Here is a 16,976-nt window from a genome sequence, read left to right on the forward strand (position 1 = left end):
AGCCTTGCTAATCAGTCTCCCATGGGGAACCTTGTCAAACGCCTTACTGAAGTCCATAGATCACATCTACCACTCTGCCCTCATCAATCCTCTTTGTTACTTCCTCAAAAAACTCAATAAAGTTTGAGAGACATGATTTCTCACACACAAAGCCATGTTGACTATCCCTAATTAGTCCTTGCCTTTCCAAATACACGTACATCCTGTCCCTCAGGATTCCCTCCAACACCATGGGCGGCACGGTGGCACAGTGGTTAGCACTGCTGCCTCAGTGCCAGAGACCCGGGTTCAATTCCCACCTCAGGCGACTGACTGTGTGGAGTTTGCATGTTCTCTCTGTGTCTGCGTGGGTTTCCTCCGGGTGATCCGGTTTCCTCTCAGTCCAAAGATGTGCAGGTAAGGTGAATTGGCCATGCTAAATTGCCCGTAGTGTTAGATAAGGGGTAAATGTAAGGGTATGGGTGGGTTGCGCTTCGGCAGATCGGTGTGGACTTGTTGGGCCGAAGGGCCTGTTTCCACACTATAATGTAATCTAATCTAGTCTAAACTTGCCCACAACCGACGTCAGGCTCACAGGTCTATAGTTCCCTGGCTTGTCCTTACCACCCTTCTTAAACAGTGGCACCACGTTAGACAACCTCCAGTCTTCCGGCACCTCACCTATGACCATCGATGATACAAATATCTCAGCAAGAGGCCCAGCAGTCACATCTCTAGCTTCCCACAGAGTTCTAGGGTACACCTGATCAGGTCCTGGGGATTTATCCACCTTCAGCTGTTTCAAGACATCCAGCATTTCCTCCTCTGTAAAATGGACATTTTGCAAGATGTCACTATCTATTTCCCTACAGTCGATATCTTCTAACATGGACAAATGGCTCCATGGGATGTGAAAACAGATTATTGGGGACTTTCCCCATACTAAAGTACTACAATTCCTGGGACTGAGTGGCTTTGATTGTTAAAATTTGGTATGAACTTCCAAATGTTGTTGCTCCACGGACTTGATGAAGAACTGCAGAAAGTTTCAGTAGACAGGGAATATTATAACCTGAAACCTGTTATAGCTACATCTAATTACGCAAAGCCATTCAAGGTAGATATCAATGAAAGTGACATGGGTATTGCTGCTGTATGCTGCAAGATAAAAGATAGAAAGATGTAATGGGTGTTTTTTTTCTCCAGATAGTTGAATAATCATCAACAAAAATGTTCCAAAATGCAGGAGATCTTAAGTATAATGCCAGCATTGTAACATTTCAACATTTATGCTGCTAGTAATGTTTAGATAGAGCTTATTTTTGCAGTCATTTAAGTTAAAAATCAACGTGTGTGTCAGGGCAAGAGACTATAATTGCCAAGACATTGTTGTGACTTTGATAAGGACGATGCAGGAATTTGGTGGCAGGAAAAGCAATGGACTGTAGTAGTTTGCCCCCAGTGGGGCAAACTACTTTGTGTTGATATTGGTTCCTCCTGGATTGCATGGGAGACAATCTATTGACTGAATTTGCCTTTGCCAAGGGTGTCCTTTAAAGGATGTTAATACATCAGAACAGTTGATATTTCATAGTTAAATAATGGATGTAGGTTTGTTCGCTGAGCTGGAAGGTTCAGCGAGCAAACCTACATTCCAGAATCTCAACCTGAGCTACAAATCTTCTCAAAACTCGATAGTTAAATAATCTTACATTGTCAAGTTTTCCAACAGAGTTAAGTTATTCCAATATTTCTTTCTTTTGTTTGTATTTTTAACTATAGCGTACGAATAAAGCGTGTTTTGCTTGAAGCCTCATAGATTGACCAACTGAATTGCATCTAGAATGCAACGCTTGGCACTGGCCTTTAAAGTAAGAAAAATCAAGGTCGAGGTTTTCTCCATGATAGATTTCGAGGGGGTTTGGTCTGGTCCAGTCCATACACATCAAGGAGCCATCCAGCAAAATCTCACTTTTCAACTTTTGGTCTGTGGTCAGTGGTATTTCAATTGCATATTCAACTTATTAACAGAACCAAGAATTTAAAGATATCACTAAAATTTATTACATTCCCAAAACCAACAAACCAAATGCGATCTTCAGTTAAGACCTTATACCTCAAGGATACCAAAGTCACTAAAATGCATGCTCTTTATCTCCCATTAAAAATGTGCAATTATGCACAAGTGAAACATTTCCTCTAAACTGCACAGCCAAGCACAACAAACTGTACAGGCACATCAGTTTCCAATAGGTGCCACAAAATCCAGATTTAAAGGAAACATCGGATATGTGACTGCATGGAAGCTGCATACTCAATGCAGTTAGTTTTTTTGGGTTAGCACAAGTGCTTTTGTTCACTCAAGAAACCCTTATAATTGGCTCCTCATAACTTTAGCAAAAATAGTTAACTACATTTTCCTTGTAGAGAAACATAGCCACATGCAAAAAAAAAATCATAAACCATTGTTGCAACCAAGAACGTGGAGAGAGAAATCAAGGGTGAATGCCAATACCACTCTGGGCAAAAGTTTTCACTACAAATCCTTAAACCTTTAATTAAATCCATGCCTCTGGTGACAAAGGTTTCACCTAAAGGTAATTGGGGATTCCTACCTATTCTATCTTAGAACAGGTACCCCACTACCCTCCAATCTTCTCAAGTTGAACTAAAACAAACCAAGCCTTCCCAATTATTTCACACTGTTATCATAACTTCCTTCTAAATCCTTTCTGTAGCCTCTCTAATATCTGATCCCACAACTGTGGAATATCAGATAAATGCATTTCTGCACTTTGTTGCGTGTCTGTTCTTGTTTTTATAATCATGTAGTCATTTTGTTTAAACTATTAATTTTAATTAATACCTTTTTATTCATAAATACTCAGCCCTCTCCCATTCCTTCTCTGACAACTATTTTAAAAAACCTCTCCCTTTCTCAGTGAATTCCCTGAGCTCAATGCGCAGTAAAAGGAATACTGGATTCTACTTTGTGTTAGCAAAATCCTGTATTTATACTAGCAAAACATTAAAGACCCAAGGTGGGCAAACAATGAAAGAAACTACAATTACAATTAATGATGAATTTTACATTTAGCATTCTTTTTGACTAAACTTCAAAAAGAAATCAAAATATGTTAAAACCCTAGAATAGTCCCACAGGGCAAATTAATTGAAATATTTACCTCTATCAATCCATTTCTAGCCCTTCAACTATTTTGCTTCCTTTGCCTGACTGGACTCTGATTTCAAATTTATACTTCCTGGTTCAGATTCCACACTTCTCACGAACAATTATTTGAATTTGATAAAAGGGGAAGGCCCTAGATGCAGAAGGCAATGCACTTCTTGCATGGTTATTGACAGAATCTTGTCTGAAAAAGTTTACTAGTAACTACAAATAAATGGCGAGTAACATTTATTCAACACATTAAGAGATCAACACTATTAATGAAAGCGTTGTATAATAAAAACTCTAGCCAGTTAAGCATAGTACTTACATGTCAAGGCTCACTGCGCCTTTGGACGTTGAAGCATTAAATATTTATCTACTGAAGCCAAAACAATTAAAAGAATTCCCCCCCAAAATTATCTGACTCAGATGTTACTCAAATGGTATTCACCTCTTAGTGATCCACATACAACAAAAAAAATGCTGCGAATCAAAACAAATTCATGATGAACTATAACCAACATTGTAAGGCGTTGCAGATTACCAGGTGCGGCTTAAAATGCGTCCTCATGTCACATTTCAATTTGGGTGTAAATGTACGCATGTTGGCATAGGGAGAGGTCAAGGTAGCGCAGCTCAGAAGTGCGGCAAGAATTACCTGGTTACGATGTCAACGTTATTTTTAAACCATCATATGCAAATACTGTAAGTCATTTATTTTGGAGCGGTGGAAACCGCATGACTGCGCTGTTGCCATCCCATGAGAAGGACTGGGGAGTACGCACAATGGTCTGAACCAGGCCCTTTAAACAATAGGCACCCTGGAAAGGAAGGGGGATCTAAAAGCAAGAGGAAAAACGCTGGGATAGAAACATTCTTCATTTCTAAACAAAAAATGAATCAGTATGCGAATCCGAGGATACCATGAAAGACCATGGGTCCCACATCTTCCCATCCCAGAGGGGCAGTAGCTCCAGATTTCTCCCCAACCTTTCCATCCAATACCCCTGAAGGCTTCAAGCGGCTCTCGGGAAGCCTGAAGAGGTGAGCAGCGGTGCGAAATAAGGCAATAAAAGCTCGTCTCCTTCTGCCTAAAAGGAAATAAACCTGCATCTAAGTGGTGAGGGGTGCGGAAAGGAGAGGAGAAAGGTTGGCGATGATGATGATGGAATGCTCTCATCAACATCCCTCCCACCGAATAGTCCAGCTCTTCAGTCTTTCGTGAAACACATCAATACTTTTGGGGAAAAAAAGATTGGGGGAGGTTAAAGGAGGTCGACCACCCCCATCCCCCCCAGGTAAGGCGGGGCCTCCAGCCCCTCCCCCACCACGACCACCACTCGCCCGGCCTCTCAAACCGAGCTCGCCAGACAAGGGGCTCGCTACCAGACTTCCAGAACCCTAGGCCCGGGGAGGGAGAAAGGCAGCACCGACAACCCCCGCCCCCCGCTTCATTGTCCAGCCCCGCACGCCAGAAGAGGAGAAAATGGAGTGCACCTTTCTCTGTGACGCTTCAATTTATTTCATAAATACCGAGACAGGAGAATAAACAACAAACCGTTTCTTTCCCCTCGCTCGCTTCGGCCTTACCGATCCGATTACAGCCAGCCTTACAGGGTGAAACGATCGCCGTTCCGAGGGTGCCACCCGCTTTTTAATTGAAAAAACAACAAAAGCGCCCTTCGCCGTTGAACGGGACCGTTAGTGGGGACGCGCGTTTGAAATTATCGGTTTCCCCTCCCCCCGCCAGCCTGCCCCCTCACACACCCACCCGCACGAGCAACGCTCCACCCGATTGGTCACCAAGCAATTCTGTAACCTCCTCTTCCATTGGTCAGATTCAAATCCACCTGCTGCCCGCGTAAGACGGCAGGACATGGGGATTGATAGTTCGACTAACCAATAGGAATACGAGGCGCCCCTGGGAGGTGACCAGCAGCAGCGGGGTTCCGGGGGCGGGATATTGTTTGATGGTTTGGGCGGCCGGCCTTGCGAGCGCCGACCGTTGGTTCCTATCGTCTTTTTAAAAGTGCTTTCTCTTTGTTCATGGGGATAGGAGCAGTTTTGTCTCTGCGGCTCACCGTTGGAGGTTGAGGGGGGAATCGAACTTGACGGCGAATGTGGAGGAAATATCTGGCCGGTTGTTTCGAAATCTATTGGAAAATGCATCTGATAAAACGGCACCAAAATCGTCTCCCTCAAATCCCCCTCTCCCCTCCAGCGCTTGTGTAGTCCCTGTGGAAAGTTAGAGTTTATTCTGCCTTGCGTCTATTGAGTTGGTTAAATGGTCATCTTTCTGGGCTGTAGTACCTAGTTCTGCCTGCTGGTCAGGGTTGGTTGGTTGGTTGGTGGGGTAAGATCATGGTAGCTGAATGTTTGGACAGTACAGTAAAGCCAACTGCTCAGTAAACAAAGGGGAAGACCCTTGATGAATCTAAATGGTCACATCATTCACAGCCTGGCCCATATGCAGCAGTCAAATGTGTAATGGACTTCACAATAAATTTCCAAGCCCATCCAACGTGAATGGGAGCAAACCATCCCCGTTCCTGAGGGAGCTGCCTCTGAGGAAGAATTTTAGACATTTCAGTCAAAATAAGATTTGGGATGACTAATTAATCTCAGTGAAATAGCTGCAATGGAAAATGTATTTTGACCTAAGAGCCAGGAACCTGTCTGTTATTTGTTAAAGAGTGAACTGAGTGTTATCGAAGCTGGTGCCAGTGAATGTCAAAATTTTAAACTGAAGAATGTCAGCTCATGTTTATAAAGAAAACAATCTATTACTTGCAGCAGCTGAAAATGTGTTGCTGGAAAAGCGCAGCAGGTTAGGCAGCATCCAAGGAACAGAAGAATCAACATTTTGGGCATAAGCCCTTCTTCAGGAATGAGGAAAGTGTGTCCAGCAGGCTAAGATAAAAAGTAGGGAGGAGGAACTTGGGGAAGGGGCGTTGGAATTGCGATAGGTGGAGGGAGGTCAAGGTGAGGGTGATAGGCCGGAGTGGGGTGGGGGCGGAGAGGTCAGGAAGAAGATTGCAGGTTAGGAAGGTGGTGCTGAGTTCGAGGGATTTGACTGAGACAAGGTGGGGGGAGGGGAAATGAGGAAACTGGAGAAATCTGAGTTCATTCCTTGTGGTTGGAGGGTTCCCAGGCAGAAGATGAGGCGCTCTTCCTCCAACCGTCGTGTTGCCATGGTCTGGCGATGGAGGAGTCCAAGGACCTGCATGTCCTTGGTGGAGTGGGAGGGGGAGTTAAAGTGTTGGGCTACGGGGTGGTTGGGTTGGTTGGTTCGGGTGTCCCAGAGGTGTTCTCTGAAACGTTCCGCAAGTAGGCGGCCTGTCTCCCCAATATAGAGGAGGCCACATCGGGTGCAGCGGATGCAATAGATAATGTGTGTGGAGGTGCAGGTGAATTTGTGGCGGATATGGAAGTGTCCCTTGGGGCCTTGGAGGGAAGTAAGGGGGGAGGTGTGGGTGCAAGTTTTGCAGCATCCAAGTAGTATGGAAATATATGTCTTAATCATGGAAACATATTTTAATTTGTTCATGAGATATGGGTGTTCTTTGCTAGGCCAGTATTTATTGTCCATTCCTAATTGCCCAGAGCATTTAAGAGTCAACCACATTTGCTGTGGGTCTGGGGTCACATGAAGGCCAGACCAGACAATTGACTTGTGGTCTTTATTAGACTCTTAATTCCAATTTTTATTGAATTCAAACCTGTGCTTCCAGAACATTACCTTGGTTTCTGAATTAACAGTAAAATGATAATACCGCTAGGCAAATGCATTTAAAACAAACTAATGGTCTGAAGCTCAACTTCATGTCAGAGTATCTTTTAAGTCTGCCTTCAGCAAAGAGATAAGAACTTTACAGGGTATGAGATGTGGGAATGTAATATTTCTATTACTAGTATAGGAAATCAGGGAGTCCAGTTATGATCCCTGGGCCATGCTTTGTTAGCTAGCTACAGAGGAAAGGACAGTACCACTCAGTGATTAAGGCAACCTGCTGTGCATTATGGGGTTTCCTTGTGCTGCTGAATGTAAAATAATTTCACAAATACCTGCAAATTATAAAACTATCATTGTATATCTGACTGTGGGACCTTGTCAAATTATAATTTATCAGTTTCAGGAGGGGGAGAAAAAATAGGTGAACGTTTTAAGTACAGATAATAGGACCAATCTTGTTTGAACACTAATCACAAATAGCAGGATATTTATGTATCGTACTATATATGAGCACATCTGCCCCATCCCAGAATTCCAGGGCACAGATTACTGCAGATAGTGGTGAATCAGTTGAATTTTGAAGGTTTGAAAAATTAATTGAAAAATGACAATCAATTTAAATGTCAAATATGTCGGTGAAGAATGGTACAGTTGATTACCATTTTTGTCATTTTCCATTTGCGATCTTTGTATAGGCTTGTCATAACCCCCCTAGGGGAAAGTGAGGACTGCAAATGCTGGAGAGTCAGAGTCAAAAAGTGTGGTGCTAGAAAAGCACAGCAGGTCAGACAGCATCCAAGGGTCAAGCGAATCGACATTTCAAGCTTATGCCTGAAACATCGACTCTCCTGCTCCACGGATGCTGTCTGACCTACTTTGCTTTTCCAGCACTACACGTTTTGACTATAACCACCCCCTCCCTATACACATTCAGAACACATCCTTTGCTGCCTACTTGATCTTTGCACTCAATTTAAATACTAGTAAGTAAAATGTTCAATTGGCAAGTACTACTTATTCCTAAAGAGCACATTGTGACTGAAAATGGAGCTTCACCTGTATATCAAAATGGTGGTGTTGTCTTATATGCTGTGATCTACTGTATTTAAATCATGTGAATGGACACCCTGCCTACTGCTGCATTGACAATGCTGGCATTGTCCAACTGCTGGGATGTTGTGCCAGAAGTCAGGCAGGAGGAGGAAGACCCTTTTCTGAAACAAGTATTTTCCTTACAGGAATCACTTTTTTTTTTGTAACTAGCTTCCATAACGACACTAGGCTTGAAGGCTGGTGTCATACGGACACTAGGCTTCTGTTTCTTCCTTTGTGTAAATATTTGCACCTTTCAGGACCAGAGATACGAATAACCTAATGAATCACCAAATTAACCTGCTAGGTTTAGTTCATTCAAATTGATCAATGATCATGAGATAAGTGGACCGTTATATTGATGATAGATAAGTTTTAAGGCCAAAAAGATAAATCTCAGTGTTGGATTATGTGCCATTGTTTCTAGAAAGATGCAGGTATTTAAAAACTTCACAAGAGGAGAAGGGACTGGCAGACAAAAATGCTATAACTGGAAGATTTCAAACAGGAGACAAAGTATGAGTGTGTAAAAGTGTAACTCAGTGATCCCTGGAAGGTAATTAGGAGGGGTAATAAACTAACTCATTGGATATATATATACTCCAGGTTGCAGGAAAAAGAATCAATTATGTCACTTGAACATGTTGAATCAAAATCATTGTCAGGAGGAAGATAAGAGAGCAAGTGTAGCATGTTAAAGGCTAGTACAAGGTGACAGCAATGATAGGAGACAGGTATAAAGAGAGGTAACAGTTCACACAGTGAACCTCCTAATTAGATAATTTTGGACTTGGAGGAAGAACAGTGGGCAAGAAGGCCCTATGAAGGATATATTAATCCGGGAAGGAGTACATGTATGTTTATAAGATTGACTCCTGGACCTCTGAGGTTAAATCATCAGAGATTGGACAAATTAGGCCTGTTTTTCCTAGAATTTAGAAGGTTATGGGTGATTTGATCAAAGTCTTTGAGATATTAACAGGAAAAGACATGGTAGGTAACAATAAATTATTTCAACTGTTTTGAGATTCTAGAACTAGAGGGTGTTGTCTGAGAATTCGGGCTAGACTATACAGTAGAGATGATACAAAGTGTGGTAGAGGTTTGAAACTCTTCCTCAAATGGCAGTTGATGCTAGATTTGTTGTTATGTTTAAATCTGAGGTAGATCAATATTTGTTAAGTATAGCTATTAAGTGATATGGGGACAAATGGAAGGTATATGGAACGAGGCCACAAGTCAGCTATGATCTCCTTAAATGGTAGAACAGAATCAAGAGGCTGAATGGCCTACTCCTTTTCATATGTTACTCAGAAAATTTGGTGAACTTTAGGGTGTAGGTTTGATATCCAGATGTTTCATTACCTGGCTAGGTAACATCATCAGTGGCATCCTCCAAGTGAAGCGAAGCTGTTGTCTCCTGCTTTCTATTTATATCTTTCTCCTAGTAAAGACAAGCCAGAGAATTCCTAGAGGTCTGGCACTCCAACCAGAACTCCATAAACAAACTTTGGGAGAAGATTTGTAGATCGGGTGCTCGTTGTTGTAGTTCTGTTCACCGAGCTGGGAATTTGTGTTGCAGACGTTTCGTCCCCTGTCTAGGTGACATCCTCAGTGCTTGGGAGCCTCCTGTGATGTTTCCTCCGGCATTTATAGTGATTTGTACCTGCCGCTTCCGGTTGTCAGTTCCAGCTGTCCGCTGCAGTGGCTGGTATATTGGGTCCAGGTCGATGTGCTTATTGATTGAATCTGTGGATGAGCAAAACCAATGTAGTGTACAAAATCCCATGCAAGGAGAAAGTGAGGACTGCAGATGCTGGAGATCAGAGCTTAAAAATGTGTTGCTGGAAAAGCGCAGCAGGTCAGGCAGCATCCAAGGAACAGGAGAATCAACGTTTCGGGCATAAGCCCTTCTTCAGGAATGAGGAGGGTGTGCCAAGCAGGCTAAGATAAAAGGTAGGGAGGAGGGACTTGGGGGAGGGGCGTTGGGAATGCGACAGGTGGAAGGAAGTTAAGGTGAGGGTGATAGGCCGGAGAGGGGCTGCGCTTCTCCAGCAACACATTTTTAAGCTCTGATCTCCAGCATCTGCAGTCCTCATTTCCTCCTTGCATGGGATTTTGTACACTACATTGGTTTTGCTCATCCACAGATTCAATCAATAAGCACATCGACCTGGACCCAATATACCGGTTATTGCAGCGGACAGCTAGAACTGACAACCGGAAGCGGCAGGTACAAATCACCATAAATGCCAGAGGAAACATCACAGAAGCGCTTCACAGGAGGCTCCCAAGCACTGAAGATGTCACCTAGATAGGGGATGAAACGTCTGCAACACAAATTTCCAGCTCGGCGAACAGAACCACAACAGCCATAAACAAATGCATAGATCTAGATGCCATCTATCAACCCCTCAGAAAACGAACAGGAAATGACATCACCAGGAACCCCATCCAGGAGAAAGATATAAATAGAAAGCAGGAGACAACAGCTTCGCTTCACTTGGAGGTCGCCACTGATGATGTTACCTAGCCAGGTAATGAAATGTCTGGATATCAAACCTACAGCTCAGCGAGCAAACCTACACCCTAAACCTCAACCTGAGCTACAAACCTTGCAATTCGGTGAACTGTTCACCAGTTTTGTCGTGACATGATACATCGACAAGGAATCTCTGGTCTGAGCAGCCAAAGTATGTAGATTTAGGGGGAAGTTCTCTCATTTAAATGTCAATAAAATTACTGATGCTTCTTGGGTGACCAACCATGGAGCTCAGGAATCATAAAAGAGATGGAAAGCCTTGTTATCTTTTCAAAGATCTAAAGGAGTTCAAGGCTGTTAAACATCTTGCAGCAAATTAGTAAAAGGTGAGCCGAAATCAATTATCCTTCAATATTAGATTTATTCACAAATTCAAACATTAGCTTTACAACATATTACCAGTATAAATAACTGTCTCCAGTATGTGCATTTACTAGGTAAAGAAATGTTGAAATCTTCAATTTGTGCAAACCTAATTTGGATTGTAAATTGTTGCTAACTCAACAATTTTTAAATTCTGTAGTTGCAAGCTTTGAGCAACTTTATTTTCAAAGGATGTATTGACAGAGCAGCCTAATTAAGAATTTTGGCCTAAGTAAAGCAGTTAATTGGTGAGTATTTCTCATCTTAAAAGTGAAAATAAGCTTTTCAGCTTTTGTAGAGGTTTCCAGTGTTTTTTTTACTTTAAAAATAGTTTTTTTACATATAAGACTGATGTTAACATGTTAGGAAGAAAAATAATACAATAAAGTGTAAAGAACAGAGATAGCAGCATGATTTTAACTAACAATTACAATAGCGATGGCAAGTTGGATGATATGCTGCTACAACAGTAGCATGTAGGATAAGGATATCTCAAAAAGTTTGGTTGTAAATATATAAATGATCTGGAGGAAAATGTAAGTATGGAATTTTGATGGAATTGCAGATAATGTGCAGGATTGTCAAAGGACACAAATAGATTACAGATTTGGCAGAGAACTGGCATATGGAGTTTTATCCAGTCAAATGCGAGGTGACACATTTTGGAAGATCAGATTCAGGTGCAAATTATACAATAAATGGTAGAACCCTGAGGAATATTGACATACAGAGGGATCTGGGCATACAGATCTCTGGTGGTATTAACACGGGATAAGGTGGTCAAGAAGGCATATAGCACGCTTGCGTTCATCAGCCGAGGCATGGAATATAAAAGGTAGCAAATTATGTCACAGATGTATAAAACTTTAGATGGGCCACATTTAAAATATTGTGTGCAGCACTGGTAGCCATTCAGTAAGAACAGAGAAGATGGTAAAAGAGGTGGGGGTGTGACATTGTTAATGAAGGATAGTATTATAGCTGCAGAAAGGATCTTTGAGGACTCGTCAGCTGAGGCAGTATGGGCTGAGATTAGAATTAGGAAAGGAGGGGTCTCCCCGTGGGAGGTTTCTGTAGGCCTCCGAATAGCTCCAGAGATTTAGAAAAAAGGATAACAAAGATGATTCTCGATAGGAGTGAGAGTGACAGGGTAGTTGTTATGGGGTCTTCAACTTAGCAAATATTGACTGGGAATACAGGGTTCAAGGATTTTAGATCGGTCAGTTTTTGTCCATTGCGTGCAAAAGGGTTTTCTGACACAGTATGTAAATAGGCCAACAAGGGGTATGGCCACATTAATTTTGGTACTGGGTAATTAACCAGGCCAGGTGTTAGATTTAGAGATCAGTGAACACTTTGGTGATAGTAACCACAATTCAGTTATGTTTACTTTAATGATAGAAAGGGACAGGTATAGACCGGAGGGCAAGAATTACAGCTGGGGGAAATGCAATTACGATGCGATTGACAAGATTTAGGATGGGGACGGAAACTGCAGGGGATGGGCACAATAGAAATGTGGTGTTTACGTGTGTCCTTGATAAGTATGTACCTGTCAGACAGGGAGGAAGTTGTCAAGCACAGGAGCTGTGGTTTACTAAGGAAGTTGAATCTCTTGTCAAGAGGAACAAGAAGGCTTATGGTAGGATGAGATGTGAAGGCTCAGTTAGGGCGATTGAGAGTTACAAGGTAGCCAGGAAAGACCTAAAGAGATAGCTATGACGAGCGAGGAGGGGAAATGAGAAGTTATTGGCAGATAGGATCAGGGAAAACCCTAAAGCTTTCTATAAATATATAAGGGATAAAAGAATGACTAGAGTAAGATTAGGGCCAATCAAGGAAGTTGTGCATGGAGTCAGAGGAGAAAGGGGAAGCACTAAATGAATATTTTTCATCAGTATTCACACTGGAAAAAGACAATGTTGTCGAGGAGAATACAGAGAAACAGGCTACTAGACTAGATGGGGTTGAGGTTCACAAAGGGGTGTTAGAAATTCTGGAAAGTGTGAAAATAGATAAATCCCCTGGGCCGGATGGGATTTATCCGAGGATTCTCTGGGAAGCCTGGGAGGAGATCGCCGAACCTTTGGCTTTGATCTTTGTGTCATCATTATCTATAGGAATGGTACTAGAAGACTAGAGGATAGCAAATGTTCAGGAAGGGGAGTGGAGACAACTTTGGTAATTCTAGACCAGTGAGCCTTACTTTAGTTGTGGGTAAAGTGTTGGAAAAGGTTATAAGAGATAAGATTTATAATCATTATAATAGGAATAAGTTGATTAGGGATAGTCAGCACAGTTTTGTGAAGGTTAGGTCATGCCTCACAAACCTTATTAAGTTCTTTGAGAAGGTGACCAAACAGGTGGATGAGAATAAAGCTATTGATGTGGTGTATATGGATTTCAGTAATGCATTTGATAAGATTCCCCATGGTAGACTACTGCACAAAATACAGAGGCATAGGATTGAGGGTGATTTAGCGGTCCAGCTGAAAGAAGACAGAGGGTGGTGGTTGATGGGAAATGTTCATTCTGGAGTTCAGTAGATCTGTTTTAGGTCCACTGCTGTTTGTCATTTTTGTAAACGACCTGTATGAGGGCATAGAAGGATAGGTTAGTAAATTTGCGGGCAACATTAAGGTCAGTACAGTTGTGGATAGTGCTGAAGGATGTTGTAGGTTACAGAGGGACATAGATAAGCTGCAGAGCTGGGCGGAGAGGTAGCAAATGGAGGTTAATGCAGAAAAGTGTGAGGTGATTCACTTTGGAAGGAGTAATAGGAATGCAGAATACTGGGCTAATGGTAAGATGCTTGGTAGTATCGATGAGCAGAGAGATCTCCGTGTTCATGTGCATAGATCCCTCAAAGTTGCCACCCAGTTTGATAGGGCTGTTAAGATGTACGGTGTGCATGCTTTTATTAGTAGAGGGATCGAGTTTCAGAACCATGAAGTCATGCAGCTGTACAAAACTCTGGTGCGGCTGCAATTGAAGTATTGCATGCAGTTCTGGTCACATATGAAGGATGTGGAAGGTTTGGAACGGGTTCAGAGGAGATTTACTTGGACGTTGCATGGTATGGAGGGAAGGTCTTATGAAGAAAGATTGAGGGACTTGAGGATGTTTTCGTTAGAGAGAAGGTTGAGAGGTGACTTAATTGAGACATATAAGATTATCAGAGGGTTAGATCAGGTGGACAGTGAGAGCCTTTTTCCTAGGATGGTGATGGCTAGCACTAGGGGACAAAGCTTTAAATTGAGAGGTGATAGAAATAGGACAGATGCCAGAGGTAGTTTCCTTACTCAGTAGTAGGGGCATGGAATGCACTGCCTGCAACTTTACAGGCATTTAAATGGTCATTGGATAGGCATATGGACAAGAATGGAATAGTGTAGGTTAGATGGGCTTCAGATTGGTTTCACAGGGAAGTGCAACATCGAGGGACAAAGGGCCTGTACTGCACTGTAATGTTCTATGTTCTATACTACCAGAAGGACGTAGATATTTTGAAGAGGGTGCAGAGAAGATTTACAGAATGTTGTCTGGTCCGGAGGGTCTTAGTTGTGAGGATAAACCCGGATTGTTTTCGCTGGAAAGAAGGACGCTGACGGGCAACTTGATATAGGTGAGGCATAGATAAGGTGGATAGCCAGAGGATTTTACCCAAGTGAGAAGGTCAAGTACAAGACAGAGAAGATTTACAGAATGTTGTCTGGTCTGGAGGGTCTTAGTTGTGAGGATAAACCCGGATTGTTTTCGCTGGAAAGAAGGACGCTGACGGGCAACTTGATATAGGTGAGGCATAGATAAGGTGGATAGCCAGAGGATTTTACCCAAGTGAGAAGGTCAAGTACAAGAGGGCACAGATACAGGGTGAGAGGAAGATGTTTGGGGGAGAATTATAGGGAAAATTATTTCAGAGAGGTTGGTGAGTGCCTGGAATTCACTGCCAGTGGAGGTCATGGAAGTAGACATGTTATCAACATTTAAAGCGTTTCTTGATAAACACATAAATGGGAGGCAAACGGAGGGATATAACCTGTGTATGAGCAGTAAGTAGCAGTTCTAAATAAGGAATCAGCGCAGGATTGGTGGCTTGAAGGGCCTGTTCCTGTCCTGTATTATACTGTAAAAGTGGAGAAGAACTTGGAGTGGAGAGGAAGAGATCCAGGTGTTGTCACCCACCTTGCTATTATGACAGTGACAGGACTTGAAAGAAGGTTTTGAACTAAACTAAAATGCAGAACCTTCAAGGTGATAGGATTTCCTGAGCCGTGGAAAAAATGGTGTATGGTAAGGTGCTCATTTCAGCACCACACATAGTAAAACTGGAAAAAGACAGGGAAGATTAGCGTGTTCCCCTGTACAATGGTGACAAGTGAGTTTGTAAACTTCCACACTAAAAAAAAATCAAAGAGTGAAATTTATGGCTTAAAAGATTGGTGTAGTAGGAATATGTTTCAATCCGTGGGGCATTTATACTGGTGTCCTGGTGAATCAAATAGCTAGGATTATAGAAGGGCTTCAAACCAATTTGAGGGTGGAGAGTTTGGGACAAAGGAAATGTAGACTTGCAAATCCAAAGGAGATAGCAGGGCAACTATTTTGACAATCATACCTAGAGTGGATGTAGGTTTGCTCGCTGAGCTGAAAGGTTCATTTCCAGACATTTTGTTACCTTACTAGGTAACATCTTCAGTGGACCTCATGCGAACCAATGCTGAAAATTTCTGCTTTCTATTTATATGTTTGGGTTTCTTACCTACGGTGGGTCAGGAAGGAATAGAGTATACAAGCATTAAATAAACAGTGGCAAGTAGTGATTAAAGGAGAAAACACAAAATAATAAGGTAAAATTAACGGAACATCAATCAGAATTTGGAACAACACTTAAGGTAAGTCAGAGGTAAATCTTGAGAAAGTTTTACAAACCAGTAGAAGATGACCAAGAAAACAATAAAGAGGGTGAGAGTAAACTATTAAGTAACATAAAACAAATAGTAAGAATCTCTACAAGCATGTAAAAAGGAAGAGAGGTTTTTACTGACCTTAAAATCTGTAAGCAATGAAATAAAGGAGTTGGGATGTCAAATTGAGGTTGTACAGGATATTGGTTAGGCCTCTTTTGGAATACTGTGTACGGTTCAAGTCACGCTAATGTAGAAAGAATATTATTAAATTAGAGAGGGTTCAGAAAAGATTTAACAGGATGATGCTGGGAATGGAAGTTTTGAGTTATAAAGATAGGTTGGCAGTTTTTTTCACTGAAGTGTAGAAGGTTTGCAGGTTGACCTGATGGAGATTTTAAAAGCATGAGTGGCATAAATAAGGTGAATAGCAAGGATCTTTTTCCTAGGGTGGTAGCATTCAAAACTAGGGGACATATATTTGAGGTGAGAGGAGAAAAATGTAAAAAGGACATGAGGGGTAACTTACACAGAGAGTACTTTGTGTGTGGAATGAACTGCCAGAGGAAGTAGTGGGTGCAGGTACAACCGATGTTATAACATTTTAAAAGACATTTGGATAAGTACATGAATAGGAAAGGTTTGGAGGAATGTAGGCCAAACTTAGGCAAGTGGGACTTGTTTGGTTTGGGAATATGGTTGGCATGGACGTTTTGGAATGACCGGTCTGTTTCCATGCTGTATGACTGACTGTGATTCTATATGTATATTGAAAAGAACACGGATTTACACTTTATATGTTGCTTCCAAGGCTGTTTTATGCAGCTGTAGATTTCACAAAGACAAGAATGATTGGATCAATGTATAGGATAAATTGAGTATCATTGCTTGGAGCCAACAATAATACTAAACCAATCTTTGGCGCAAAGTTTTTTAAAAAATGAGGGAAAAACTGTGTTATCATACCTTGTTAATTTATATTTCTTCTAAATAGACAGTAGTGTTTCAAATAAAAATTCCATTATGTTTTAACAAAAATGTGGATAGCTGTCAACACTTGTTACAGTAATCATAAATTGAAAACATGGCATTTCAGACATTTACACAATTATATCACAGTTGATCTGTTATATCATTGTTGGAATTTGATAATAAGCTGCTTTTTGAAGACAACTGACTTTCTGCATG

At 41.8% G+C, this 16,976-nt stretch overlaps 1 protein-coding gene and 1 non-coding gene across 3 annotated transcripts in view; one reads left to right on the top strand and one right to left on the bottom strand.

Annotated features, from left to right (window-relative positions):
* Nucleotides 1–4,878, bottom strand: part of ckap5 (cytoskeleton associated protein 5) — a 119,562-nt gene extending 114,684 nt beyond the window's left edge. The window contains exon 1 of one of the 2 annotated variants that reach the window (XM_087996318.1): nucleotides 4,742–4,878. The gene's annotated coding sequence lies outside the window, so the exon portion shown is untranslated. Of the gene's footprint in view, nucleotides 1–4,709 lie in introns of both variants that reach the window. The other variant, XM_043705459.2, reaches the window with a different exon arrangement.
* A 10,301-nt stretch (nucleotides 4,879–15,179) lies between these two features.
* On the top strand, nucleotides 15,180–15,287 carry LOC148146855 (U6 spliceosomal RNA). The gene has a single exon (XR_015760287.1). It is a non-coding gene; the product is annotated as a U6 spliceosomal RNA (small nuclear RNA).
* Nucleotides 15,288–16,976: the final 1,689 nt, after the last annotated feature.

Source organism: Chiloscyllium plagiosum, unplaced genomic scaffold (genome assembly GCF_037043375.1).
Source record: "Chiloscyllium plagiosum isolate Xiang-an unplaced genomic scaffold, Cpla_swu_hap1 HiC_scaffold_18, whole genome shotgun sequence".
Lineage (NCBI taxonomy): Eukaryota > Metazoa > Chordata > Chondrichthyes > Orectolobiformes > Hemiscylliidae > Chiloscyllium > Chiloscyllium plagiosum.